The 12968-nt window shown below is 38.2% G+C and overlaps 1 protein-coding gene across 2 annotated transcripts in view; it reads right to left on the bottom strand.

Annotated features, from left to right (window-relative positions):
- The window catches only part of FHIT (fragile histidine triad diadenosine triphosphatase), a 1433622-nt gene that overhangs the window by 1391172 nt on the left and 29482 nt on the right, over positions 1 to 12968 (bottom strand). For both annotated transcript variants that reach the window (XM_045088552.1, XM_045088549.1), the window contains exon 2: positions 3479 to 3527. The gene's annotated coding sequence lies outside the window, so the exon portion shown is untranslated. The remainder of the gene's footprint in view (positions 1 to 3478; positions 3528 to 12968) is intronic.

Genomic DNA, 12968 nt, shown 5'->3' with positions numbered 1-12968 from the left:
ATGTCAACCTCAGAACACCTCGATGCAGAAGACTGGGCAAAGGTTATCCTGATTTTACAGCTGAGACCTTAAGAAAAGTTGGGTATTTTGCCCAGGATCATAAAGCTACCAACAGCAGCGCCCAAACTAGAAACCATGTTTCCTAACATGTCAGGTAAGTCTCTTTCCACCATACAAGGCACTCATGCTACTTATTCACAGTAGGAGTGCAAAATTGATGTTCCTGTGAAAAAATCATTAACCAACTTTGTTCTAGGCACTGCACAGAACACAGAAGTAGTAAGCAAACAAGACACAAGGGGAAACGGAGTGCACTTGCCCATTCCATTCTCGAGAAACCACAAGGAAGGCCAGAGACCAAAATAATTGAAAAGAAGGTGTTCAGTAGGGCAAGGCAAGTGTTCAAAAGAAGAATAAAGATTCAGGGAAAAGCAGAAAAATACGTAATGAGTTTTGTTTGGGGAGGCTGGAGTAGGGGGAAGGAAATCACGGTCCCTTCACAATCCCCAGCCCAGGGCCCCCAAAACTGCAGCGAAGATCTCTCTGCTTCTCTTGCCATTTCCAGCTCTCCCCTGACACACACACACACACACACACACACCCTTTGAGAACTTAGAGAAGTAGCCAGAAGTGACTTCTCTCTACCAAACACAGGAGTCATGGGAAGTCCAGCAAAACGGCCCACTTTTAAAACACTAAATTAAGAACTCTGCACCTTTTATAACCCACTACAAAACGTTCAGGTACTTACACATGATGGAAGGAAGTAATGAATGATATATATATATATTTTTTTTTAGATTTTATTTATTTATCAGAGAGAGAGGGGGAGAGAGCGAGCACAGGCAGACAGAATGGCAGGCAGAGGCAGAGGGAGAAGCAGGCTCCCTGCTGAGCAAGGAGCCTGATGTTGAACTCGATCCCAGGACGCTGCTTAACCAACTGAGCCACCCAGGCGTCCCTAATGAATGATATTTTAATTGTAAACCTCTAAACATAGCCTGTTTATTATCTAGCTCCTTATTGCGTCAACTATTACTTCAGCTTCTGCGGTTCCAAGACTGAAGCCAATTGGCTAATTTGAGGAGGATTATTGGAAGAAGACTAGGGGCTGGGGGAATCATGGAAAATAAGCCTAATTTTCCACTGGAAAATAAGGCTTAGCAACCATCATCTGCCAAGACATACATGGAGACTAAAGAATAGGAACTGCTAAGGTAGTCCCACAGTAGGTATGTTCAGAGCAAAATGCCCACTGGGAGAAAGGAGAATCCTCTAGCTCAAAACTGAAACTGCACATGAACACCCACTTAATCAAGCTAGTGACCATGCACCCACCCCTAGGCCGAGTATAGGCCACTGGGTATGGCCTCTGGTTACAGTTCCACTCATCTAACCACCCAAAAAGGAATCAAAGTGCTGTTAGGAAGGGAAAACAGATACAAGACAGAGAAAGAAAGGGAAAGGGGGACAAGTCCTCTACACTTGCCAAGACTTTCTTCAAAAATTCCTTAAGAACCTAACTAACTAGCAGTTAGATCATTAATTTCTGAAGACTCTATTAACTAATAATTGTCTACACACAGCCAAAGAAAGCATTTACCCTGATGCCTACAAAACTTCACCTTGACAACTTCTTACTTCCAGAGGCCTCACTTCTCACTTTAGCTGAAAGCTATCTTTTCCTCTGATTCCTAAAGACAAAGCAGAATTTGTCCTTCTTTAGTACTGACATGCTCATTTTGTAAACATTATCCTGAAGTTTCCAAAGAGCACAGACTTCTCAAAATGTCTAATGAATCAATTCAGAAGGATGCTGATTTGATGATAATGATGATGGCAGTAATATTAACAAGAGCAGCAGCAACTAACACATACTGAGCATTTGTCGTGGGCCAGGACCTGTTCCAAGCCTTTAATACCTAATAATTCATTTAACCTTCACAACAGCCTTATGAGGAAAACAATATTACTACCGCCATTTCATGAACTAGGAAACCGAGACACAGTGGGTAAATAAGTTGCCCATGGTCCAACAGTTAATAAAAGTCAACCCAGGACTGAATCCATGTCTGACTCCAAAATAACAATTTAACAAAGGATATTCATTGAGAGCAGAGGAAAGGGTCTGTGCTGCGTGAAAACATTCTCCAATGAGAAATGGGAGCATCATAACGGTACCTAAAGACTGCAAGGTTCTGAAGCTTGCCACATCATCACCAGCCCCAATAATTTATGAGAATTTATTTCTAAGATGCCATCAAGTACCGCTTTACTCCAAGATGTGGCTCAGTGGTCCAGAGGTGTGTAAGTTATATGCCTGAAAACCATTAGAGAAAAATTCCATGCCAACCATCCTTCATGCACCAGAGTTTAGTCATTCCAAAGCAGAACCTCCAAATGGTGCTTTTATACCTCATGTTTTGATCATTCAAAAGAGGTTTTCTCCAATTTCTCTGCAAAAATCTTTTCCCCCTCAAAACAAACATTAAAAATTCAGCCCCAGAAGTACATTTGTCATAAAGTTAGGAATAACTTAAAATATAAGGTAAATCAAAATGGCTTTTCGACTTTAACTTAAGTGGTCACGGTCATGATTGCTGTAATAAAAACGACAGGAAAAAAAACCTAAAATTGTCAAAAACATAATTGATGATGAAAACAAATGTTAAATTATGGCATATTTCACCCTGGCCACCAAAGACTCTTGATGAAACTGCAGCCCTGTAATTCCCCAGAATGAATTCTTTAAATTAAAATACTTCATGCAGAACAGAAATTAAACAATGAATCAAAGAACAATGCTGTACAGCAGTATGCTTATAAATATACCTAGCAAAGAGGAAACAATTACATTTTTCCATGTAAAAACCAACACAATTGTAATGTTTCACAGAAAGCCAATGGGTACTTTTCCCATTGCTTCGAACTTGGAAGTTCATTTCCTGTAACTCACTTAGGGTCCACGGAGACTGGGCAGAATGAAATTAGCTACACCAAACTGGCTGGCTTTCTCCTTTCTACAAAACTAGCTTCTCCACGCAACTGCACAACTGACTTCCATGATAAATTTCATCCAACCCAATTCAAATGCCACTCTGCATTTTAGTTTAAATGCTTTATTTGGCCAGCTGGTTTTATTTAACCATCGACTAGAAGTGGTACGAGTGCATTCTTTTTCCAGCTAGCATTAATCTTAGTAAACTGAGCTCCATTGGAATGTCTTAACTGCTGAGAAGAAAGCAAAAGTCAGCAAGCATACAATTGCATTTGGCTACCCTCAGCACATCATTTTATTTCCTCCTGCTCTCTGCTAACTATTGCTCAGCACTTTTGCCTAAGAGGGGGGACAAGCAGGTGGTTAAGGAAGTTGTCCTGTCAGCTGTATCTTTAATCCGAGTGTTTAAATCTCTGAATAAAAGAAAAATCAATGTTGTAAAGGCAATGTTTGTCAAGGCCATGTAATAAATACACTTACCTTTACAGACTGTTCTCAATGGATTTTCCTTCTTCTCTGAGCTTCAAAGCTGCAAAGAGATAAAAACAAAAGTAGGGTGTTATCTGTGAGTAAAACACCAAACGTTTCTTCTCCATGTCTCTAAGGAGAATTTCCATATGCCATTGTCTGTGGCACTGGCCAAGTAACCGGGGCCTCATACATCCCTCACAAAAGGCCAAAAAAAGACTGTCATCAAGTGCAGACAGCACACACATCAGGCCAGAATTTAGTCAGACACCCTGGTCAGATGGATAGTGAAATCTTTTGGGGTATGAGCACCTCAACAGCATCGGAATGGCCAATAAAGTGCAGAGACACAATTCTGGTAAACGCTGCACAGCACACTCACTCTGACCGAGCATTTTATGTTCTTAACTTCTTTCTGCACACTCTATTTCCATTTCTCTGAAAAAGTTTTACATGGGGGAGCCCATTCCCTTTCTACGAGGCACATGGTCCTTCCAAGGAAATAGTATTTATGTCACACTAATATTTCAAGGGGCTGATAGAATATCAGTACATCATTACTCATATGGTGACACCATAAGGTCAAAACTACTTGGGATATCCCTCTTTCTGTCACTCTTGTCTAGGTCCTAACATCTCATAATAGTGAAGTAGCTGGGAATGGCCAACTAATCCATGGTTTTTCCCATGGTTCTTTTTCTTTTCCTTCCATGTTCTAAGTACCCACTTCAGTCCTTACCAAAGAAACCATTACTGCTGATGCCTGGCCACTAAAGACCAAGACTAGACTTCTGGGCTGTGATATAAATCCTAGAATATTAATGCACGAGATAAAGCCTCTCCATGAGAAATTAGAAATCTTCCCTTCCCCCTATTATATGGATTTCAATGGTGTTGGGAGAAAAATAACCTGGGATAAACACAATTTGGGGAAAACTACATAAAATAGTATAATACTGCATTTTTATAAAATATGAGACTTATGGTCTGAAAACAGAGACCGACCTGTATGCCCTTCCAATTTAAACACACAGAAATGCTAACTAAGCAAAATATGGTAATAATTTGGAAGGACCAAGATGGTGGAGAAGTAGAAGACCAAGATATCATCAGGTCCCAGGAGTTCAGCTAGTTATCAAACCATTCTGAACACCTACAAACTCAACAGGAGATAGAAGAGAAGAAGGGCAGCAATTCTAGGAACAGAAAATCAACCACGTTGCAGAAGGTAGGATGTGCAGAGAAGTGAATCTGAAGCCACAGGAAGATAGACCGTGGAAGGAGGAGCTGGCTCCCGGCAAGTGAGAGAGTAGTGGAGCAAAAAATCGTAACTTTTTAAGAAGTCTGCTCCACTGAGGGACGCTGCTCCAAAGGCTAAGCGGGAAGTGGAGCCCTTGCAGAGACAGTGTGGTCTCAGGACCCGCAGGGACACAAAAGGACCAGGGGTGTCTGAATGCAGCAGATCTCCCAGGTATCAGAGTGGGGAAGTCAGCTGCAAAGATGGAGCGAAGCAGTGGGCTTTCAGCTCAGGGTTACCTTAAACCGTGATCCAAGGCACAATTGGGCCACTGCTCTTCGAGCAGGGACCCTACAAGCAGCAGATCCGGGCAGACCCCCTCCTTCCTCCTCCAGCAGCATGGGAGTGCACACCAGGAACCTGCTGGCTTTGGAGACTCCAAACGGGGCCATGCACCAGAGACAGAAATGCTCAGTCACAGGCCTGGTGAGCACAGAGTATGACCAGAGACCAGGGAGATAGGAAGGATTGACTGCTTTTCTCTGAGGGCGCACTGAGAAGTGGGGTCCCAAACTCTTGGCTCCTATGTGGCCGGAGATTGGGAGGCCGCCATTTTCATTCTCCACCTCCAAAACTGTACAGAAAGCATTCAGAGAACAAAAGCTCCAAGAGTGAACACAAGCAGATTATTTAGCCTGGCCCCTGGCAAGGGTGGTGCAATTCTGCCTGGGACAAAGATATTTCAGAATCACTGCCACAGACCCCTCCCACAGAAGATCAGCAAGAACATCCAGCCAAGACCAAATTCACTGATCAATGAGAACTGCAGAACTCTAGAGCTAGGGGAAAGCAACACATAGAATTCATGGCTTTTTTCCCATGATCTTTTAGTCTTTCAAAGTTAAATTTTTTTTAATTTATTTTTTTCTTATTCTACTTTTTAAACTTTACCTCTTTCCAATTTTAATGGTTTTTAACTATTTTATCTTATTAATAATACCTTTTTTAAAATCTTCTTTACTTTTCATTGTTATACTCATATTTTATCCCTTCATTGTATTTAACCTTATTTCTTGTATAGATATAGGGTTTTTTTTTCTTTAAAATTATGGTTTATAATTTCTTCTAATAGAAGAAATCTAGCGGATGGTTTTCTTATTGTCGCCAGCCTGATTACATTCTTTCCTCTCTTTTTTTTTTCTTTTTTCAACCAACTTCATATCAATTCCTTTTTTAGAATCTTTTGAAATTTTCATCTTTACAGTCATATTCCACCCTTCATTGTGTTTACCCTTATTTTTGTATATATCTAAGTTTTTCTTTCTTTAAAATTTCAGGAGGTAGTTTCTTCTAACAGACCAAAATACACCCCAAATCAAGTGTGCAGCTCTGTTCTACTCACCAGTCTAATATATATCCCTCCCCCAATTTTCTCCCCCCAGTTTAGGGTCTCTTCTGATTTGGCGAGTATATATTTTTCTGGAGTCATTGCTACCCTTTTAGTATTTTGTTCTCTCATTCAACTATTCTTACCTGGATAAAATGACAAGGCAGAAAAACTCTCCACAAAAAAAGAACAAGAGGTAGTACCGACAGCTAAGGACCTAATCATAACGGACATTAGTAATATGTCAGAACTAGAGTGCAGAATGACAATTATCAAGGTGCTAGCTGGGCTTGAAAAAAGCATTTAAGATATTAGAGAATCCTTTTCTGGAGAAATAAAAGCCCTTTCTAGAAAATAAAAGAACTAAAGTCTAACCAAGTTGAAATTTAAAAAGCTATTAATAAGGTGCAACCAAAAATGGAGGCTCTAACTGCTAGAATAAATGAGGCAGAAGAGTCAATTAGTAATATAAAAAACCAAATGATGGAGAATTAAAGAAGCTGAGCAAAAGAGAGACAAACAACTACTGGACCACAAGGGGAGAATTTGAGAGATAAGTGATACCGTAAGATGAATTACTATTAGAATAATTGGGATCCCAGAAGAAGAAAGAGAGAGGGGGACAGAAGGCATATTGGAGCAAATTATAGTAGAGAATTTCCCTAATTTGGTGAATGGAACAAGCATCAAAATCCAGGAACCACAGAGAATCCCCCTTAAAATAAATAAAAATAAGTCCACACCCCATCATCTAATAGTAAAATTTACAAGTCTCAGTTACAAAGAGAAAATCCCAAAAGTAGCTCAGAAAAGAAGTCTGTAACATACAATGGTAAAAATATTAGATTTGTAGCAAACCTAACAACAGAGACCTAACAGGCCAAAAAGAACTGGCATGATATATTCAGAGTACTAAATGAGAAAAATATACAGCCAAGAATACCATATTCAGATAGGCTGTCATTGAAAATAGAAGGAGAGATAAAAAGCTTCCATGACAAATAAAAATTAAAAGATTTTGCAAACACCAAAACAGCCCTCCAGGAAATATTGAAAGGGGTCCACTAAGCAAAGAGAGAGCCTAAAAGTAACAGACCAGAAAAGAACAGAGATAATATACAGTAACAGTCACCTTACAGGCTTTACAATGGCACTAAATTCATAGCTTTCAATAGTTACCTTAAATGTAAATGGGCTAACTGCCCCAATCAAAAGACACAGGGTATGAGAATGGATAAAAAAACAAGACCCATCAATATGCTGTCTGCAAAAGACTCATTTTAGGTCCAAAGACACCTCCAGATTCAAAGTGAGAGGATGGAAAACAATTTACCATGCTAATGGACATCAAAAGAAAGCTGGGGTGGCAATCCTTATATCAGACAAATTAGATTTTGAACAGAAGACTATAATAAGAGATGAGGAAGGACACTATACCATACTTAAAGAGTATGCCCAACAAAAAGGTCTAACAATTTTAAGTATCTATGCCCCTACAGGGGAGAAGTCAATTATATAAACCAGTAAATAACAAAATCAAAGAAACATATTGACAATAATAACTGTAGGAGACTTAACACCCCTCTTACTGAAATGGACAGATCATCTAAACAAAAGATCAGCAAGGAAATAAAGGCTTTAAATGACACATTGGACCAGATGGCCCTCACAGATATATTGAAAACATTCCATCTCAAAATAACAGAATACACATTCTTCTCCAGTGCACTTGGAACATTCTCCAGAATAAATCACATCCTGGGTCACAAATCAGGTCTCAACTGGTACCAAAAGATTGGGATCATTCCCTGCATATTTTAGACCACAATGCTCTGAAGCTGGAACTTAATTACAAGAGGAAAGTTGGAAAAAACCCAAATACATGGAGGCTAAAGAGCATCCTACTAAAGAATGAATGGGTCAACCAGGAAATTAAAGAAAAATTGAAAAAATTCATGGAAACAAATGAAAACACAACTGTTCAAAATCTTTGGGACACAGCAAAGGCAGTCCTGAGAGGAAAGAATATAGTGATACAAGACTTTCTCAGAAATAAGAAAGGTCTTAGGTACACAACCTAACCCTACACCTAAAGGGGCTGGAGAGAGAACAGCAAAGAAAGCCTAAACCCAGCAGGAGAAGAGAAATAATAAAGACCAGAGCAGAAATCAATGAATTAGGAACCAGAAGAACAGTAGAACAAATCAAGGAAACTAGGAGGGGTTCTTTGAAATAATTAATAGGATTGATAAACCCCTGGCCAGACTTATCAAAAAGAAAAGAGAAAGAACCCAAATTAATAAAATCACGAATGAAAGAGGAGAGATCACAACCAACACCAAGGAAATATAAATAATTGTAAGAACATATTATGAGCAACTCTATGCCAGCAAATTTGACAGTCTGGAAGAAATGGATGCATTCCTGGAGAAATGTAAACTACCAAAACTGAACCAGGAAGAAATAGAAAACCTGAACAGATCCATATCCAGTAAGGAGATTGAAACAGTCATCAAAAATCTCCCAACAAACAAGAGTCCAGGGGCAGATGGCTTCCCAGGGGAATTCTACCAACATTTAAAGAAGAATTAATACCTACTTTGCTGAAACTGTTCCCAAAAAAAAGAAATGGAAGGAAAATTTCCAAACTCATTTTATGAGGCCAGCATTACCTTGATCCCAACAAAGACCCCATCAAAAAGGAGAATTATAGACCAACATCCTTGATGAACACAGATGCGAAAATTCTCACCAAAATACTAGCCAATAGGATCCAAAAGTACATTAAAAGGATTATGCACCTCAAACAAGTGGGATTTATTCCAGGGCTGCAAGGTTGGTTCAACATTAACAAATCAATCTGTGTGATATAATACATTAATAAAAGAAAGAACAAGAACTGTATGATACTCTCAATAGAGGCTGAAAAAGCATTTGACAAAGTACAGCATCCTTTCTTGATCAAAACTCTTCACAGTGTAGGCATAGAGAGTACACACCTCAATATCATCAAAGCCATCTATGAAAAACCCACAATGAATATCAGAGCTAAGAGCTTTTCCCCTAAGGTCAGGAAAATGGCAGGGATGTCTACTATCACCACTGCTATTCAACATAGTACTAGAAATCCTAGCCTCAGCAATCAGACAACAAAAAGGAATAAAAGGTATCCAAATCAGCAAAGAAGTCAAACTCTCACTCTTTGCAGATGATATGATACTTTATGTGGAAAACCCAAAAGACTCCACTCCAAATCTGCTAGAAGTCATACAGGAATTCAGTAAAGTGGCAGTATATAAAATCAATGCACAGAAATTAGCTGCATTTCTATACACCAATAGCAAGACAGAAGAAAGAGAAATTAAGAAGTAGATCCCATTTACAATGGCATCCAAAACCACAGGATACCTAGGAATAAGCCTAACCGAAGAGGCAAAGAATCCGTACTCAGAAAACTATAAAGGACTCATGAAAGAAATTGAGGAAGACACAAAGAAATGGAAAAAAGTTCCATACTCATAGATTGAAAGAACAAATACTGTGAAAATGTCTATGCTACCTAATGAAATCCCTATCAAAATCCCATCCATTTTTTTCCAAAGAAATGGAATAAATTATCCTAAAATCTACATGGAACCAGAAAAGATTCCAAATAGCCAGAGGAATGTTGAAAAAGAAAACCAAAGTTGGTAGCATCACAATGCCAGACTAAGCTCTGTTACAGAGCTGTAATCATTAAGACAGTATGGTACTGGCACAAAAACAGACACATAGATCAATGGAACAAAAGAGAGAGCCCAGAAATGGACTCTCCACTCTATGGTCAACTAATCTTCAACAAAGCAAGAAAGAATGTCCAGTGGAAAAAAGACAGTCTCTTCAAAAAATCGTGTTGGGAAAATTGGACAGCCACATGCAGAAAAATGAAACTGGACCATTTCCTTACACCACACACAAAAATAGACTCAAAATGGATGAAAGACCTCAATGTGAGACGAATCCATCAAAATCCTTGAGGAGAACACAGGCAGCAAACTCTGACCTCAGCCACAGCAACTTCTTCCTAGAAACACTGCCTAAGGCAAAAGAAGCAAGGGCAAAAACGAACTACTGGGACTTCATCAAGATCAAAAGCTTTTGCACAGCAAAGGAAACAGTCAACAAAACCAAAAGAGAACTGACAGAATGGGAGAAGATATTCGCAAATGACATATCAAATAAAGCGCTAATATCCAAAATCTAGAAAGAACTTAATCAAACTCAACACCCAAAGGACAAATAATCCAATCAAGAAATGGGCAGAGGACATGAACAGATATTTCTGCAAAGAAGACATCCAAATGGCCAAGAGACACATGAAAAAGTGCTCAACATCACTCGACATCAGGGAAATACAAATCAAAACCACAGTGAGATACCACCTCACACCAGTCGGAATGACTAAAAGTAACAAATCAGGATAAGACAGATGTTGGCAAGGATATGGGGGAAGGGGAACCCTCCTACACTGTTGGGAATGCAAGCTGGTACAGCCACTCTGGTAAACAGTATGGAGGTTCCTCAAAAAGTTGAAAATAGAGCTACCCTACAACCCAGGAATTGCAGTACTGGGTATTTACCCTAAAGATAAAAGTGTAGTGATCCAAAGGGGCACCTACACTCCAATGTTTATAGCAACAATGTCCACAATAGCCAAACTATGGAAAGAATCTAGCTATCCATCAACAGATGAACGGTTAAAGAAGATGTGGTATATATATACAATGGAATACTATGCAGCCACCAAATGAAATGAAATCTTGCCATTTGCAACAAACTACATGGATGGAAGTAGAGGGTATTATGCTGAGTGCAACTGGTCAATCAGAGAACGACAATTATCATATGATCTCTCTGATATGAGGAATTTGAGAGGCAGGGCAAGGGGTTTTGGGGGGCAGGCAGGGAAAAATGAAACAAGATGGGATCAGGAGGGAGACAAACCATAAGAGACTCTTAATCTCATGAGACAAACTGAGGGTTGCTGGGAGGGTGGGGGGGGGTGGGGATAGGGTGGCCGGGTTATGGACTTTGGGGAGGGCATGTGTTATGGTGAGTGCTGTAAAATGTATAAGTCTGATAATTCACAGACCTAAATCCCTGGGGCAAATAATACATTACGTGTTAATTAAAAAAAAAAGAAAGAAAGAAAGAAAAAAAAATATGGTGATAATTTAAGTACATATATACCCAAATAGCCAAGCTCAAAGAAAAGGAAAAGACAAATGTGAAAATATAATGAATGTAAATTTTCTAGAATAAGACATGAATCCTCATGAAAAAAGCACACCGAGACCTCAGCAAGATAAATAAAAGCAAATCCACAGGTAGATACATCAGAAAGAAACCACAAAATACCAGGAGATAGAAAGCCTTAAAGTCAAAAAAAAAAAAAAAAAAAAAAAAGCCTTAAAGTCAACCAGAGAGAAAAAACAGACTCCTTACAAAACAACTTGTCATCAGCAAAAATAAAAGCAAGACAGCAATGAAATTACATGTTCAAAGTACTAAGGGGAAAAAAAGTTCAACAAAAATTCTATAGCCATGCTAAACAAATTATCATTCAAAAATGACAGAGAAATAAGGACATTTTTCAAGGGAGGGACAAGGATTGTTTTCTGCTCATAGTAGTTTTGCTAAAAGAAATACTAAAAGGCATACTTGAATAAAAAGGAATTGACCCCAGATGGAAGGAATGAGCAGCAAAAAGCAATCGGAAATAAAGACATTAGCAAGCATGATGGTAAATCTAGTAAATTTAATAATGAATAATGGGTATTAAGTAATAATTACTAAGCCTTGGTTGTAAAATCCAACAATAACAGTAATGAGCAATTTTTAGGGTTTCCAAATAAGGTGAAATTAGTTGTTAGTTCCAATTATATGGAATAAGGGAGGGGAATAAATTGCTTAGAAGGAAGAGACAGACACTGATCAAACTGTTAAAGATATGCATTAAAGTTACTGACTAACTTGTTAAGCATAACCAGCATTTCTTTCTCATTGTATATAGTCAAAGATACCCTTGCATACATGCTCACAAAGATGCATACAAAAATGTTTAGAGCCTCATTGCTAGACTACCAAGAAATACTAAAACAACCCAAACACCTATCAACAGTACAATGAATACATACATTTTTACAGTCTTACAATGAGGTATTATACAGCTTTGAAAAATCAATGAACACCGTCACACACATCAACATCTATGCCTCTCAAAAATATGATATAAAACAACAAGCAAGTCACAGAAGACTATAAGTATCATTCCATTATATACAACATGTTCAAAAAGGTAAAAATACCATCTTGTTTTAGAATATAACACATAAGTAGCAAAACGGTTAAAAAAAAAAAAAAAGCAAGGGAATCTAATGATTGGGGAAGATTCTGGAATATGGTCATGTTCTATTTCTTGGCCAAGGATATATATTGTATTATAATAGAATACAATACAATTATACACTTCCAAAAATTATTTTGTATGTATGGTATATTTCACAATTTAAAAACACATAAGAGTAATCAGCAAAATAATAGGGATGTCCAAACCAACTTAGGGAACAATATAAAGAACAGAAAACTCAGCCAATTCTCCATAGCATATTGGAATGGAAGCAGGCAAGAAACAAAGGAAAGCATAAATGAGTAGAAAATACAAAAGAAAATATTTAAAGTAAGTTCAAATATATGAGAAATCAGAGTGAATGGATTAAAGACACCTATTAGAATAATTTTTTAAAATGGCTTTTTTTAAGCCTTGCTTTATGATGTTTATAAGAAATACATCTAAAATATAAAGGGAGTTGGAATGGGAAAGTATAGAAAACTACTCA

Source organism: Mustela putorius, unplaced genomic scaffold, assembly GCF_011764305.1.
Source record: "Mustela putorius furo isolate JIRA1106 unplaced genomic scaffold, ASM1176430v1.1 tig00000095_pilon_pilon_pilon, whole genome shotgun sequence".
Classification (NCBI taxonomy): domain Eukaryota; kingdom Metazoa; phylum Chordata; class Mammalia; order Carnivora; family Mustelidae; genus Mustela; species Mustela putorius.
The sequence above is the reverse complement of the archived record's forward strand: the minus strand, read 5'-3'. Positions and strand labels throughout refer to the sequence as shown.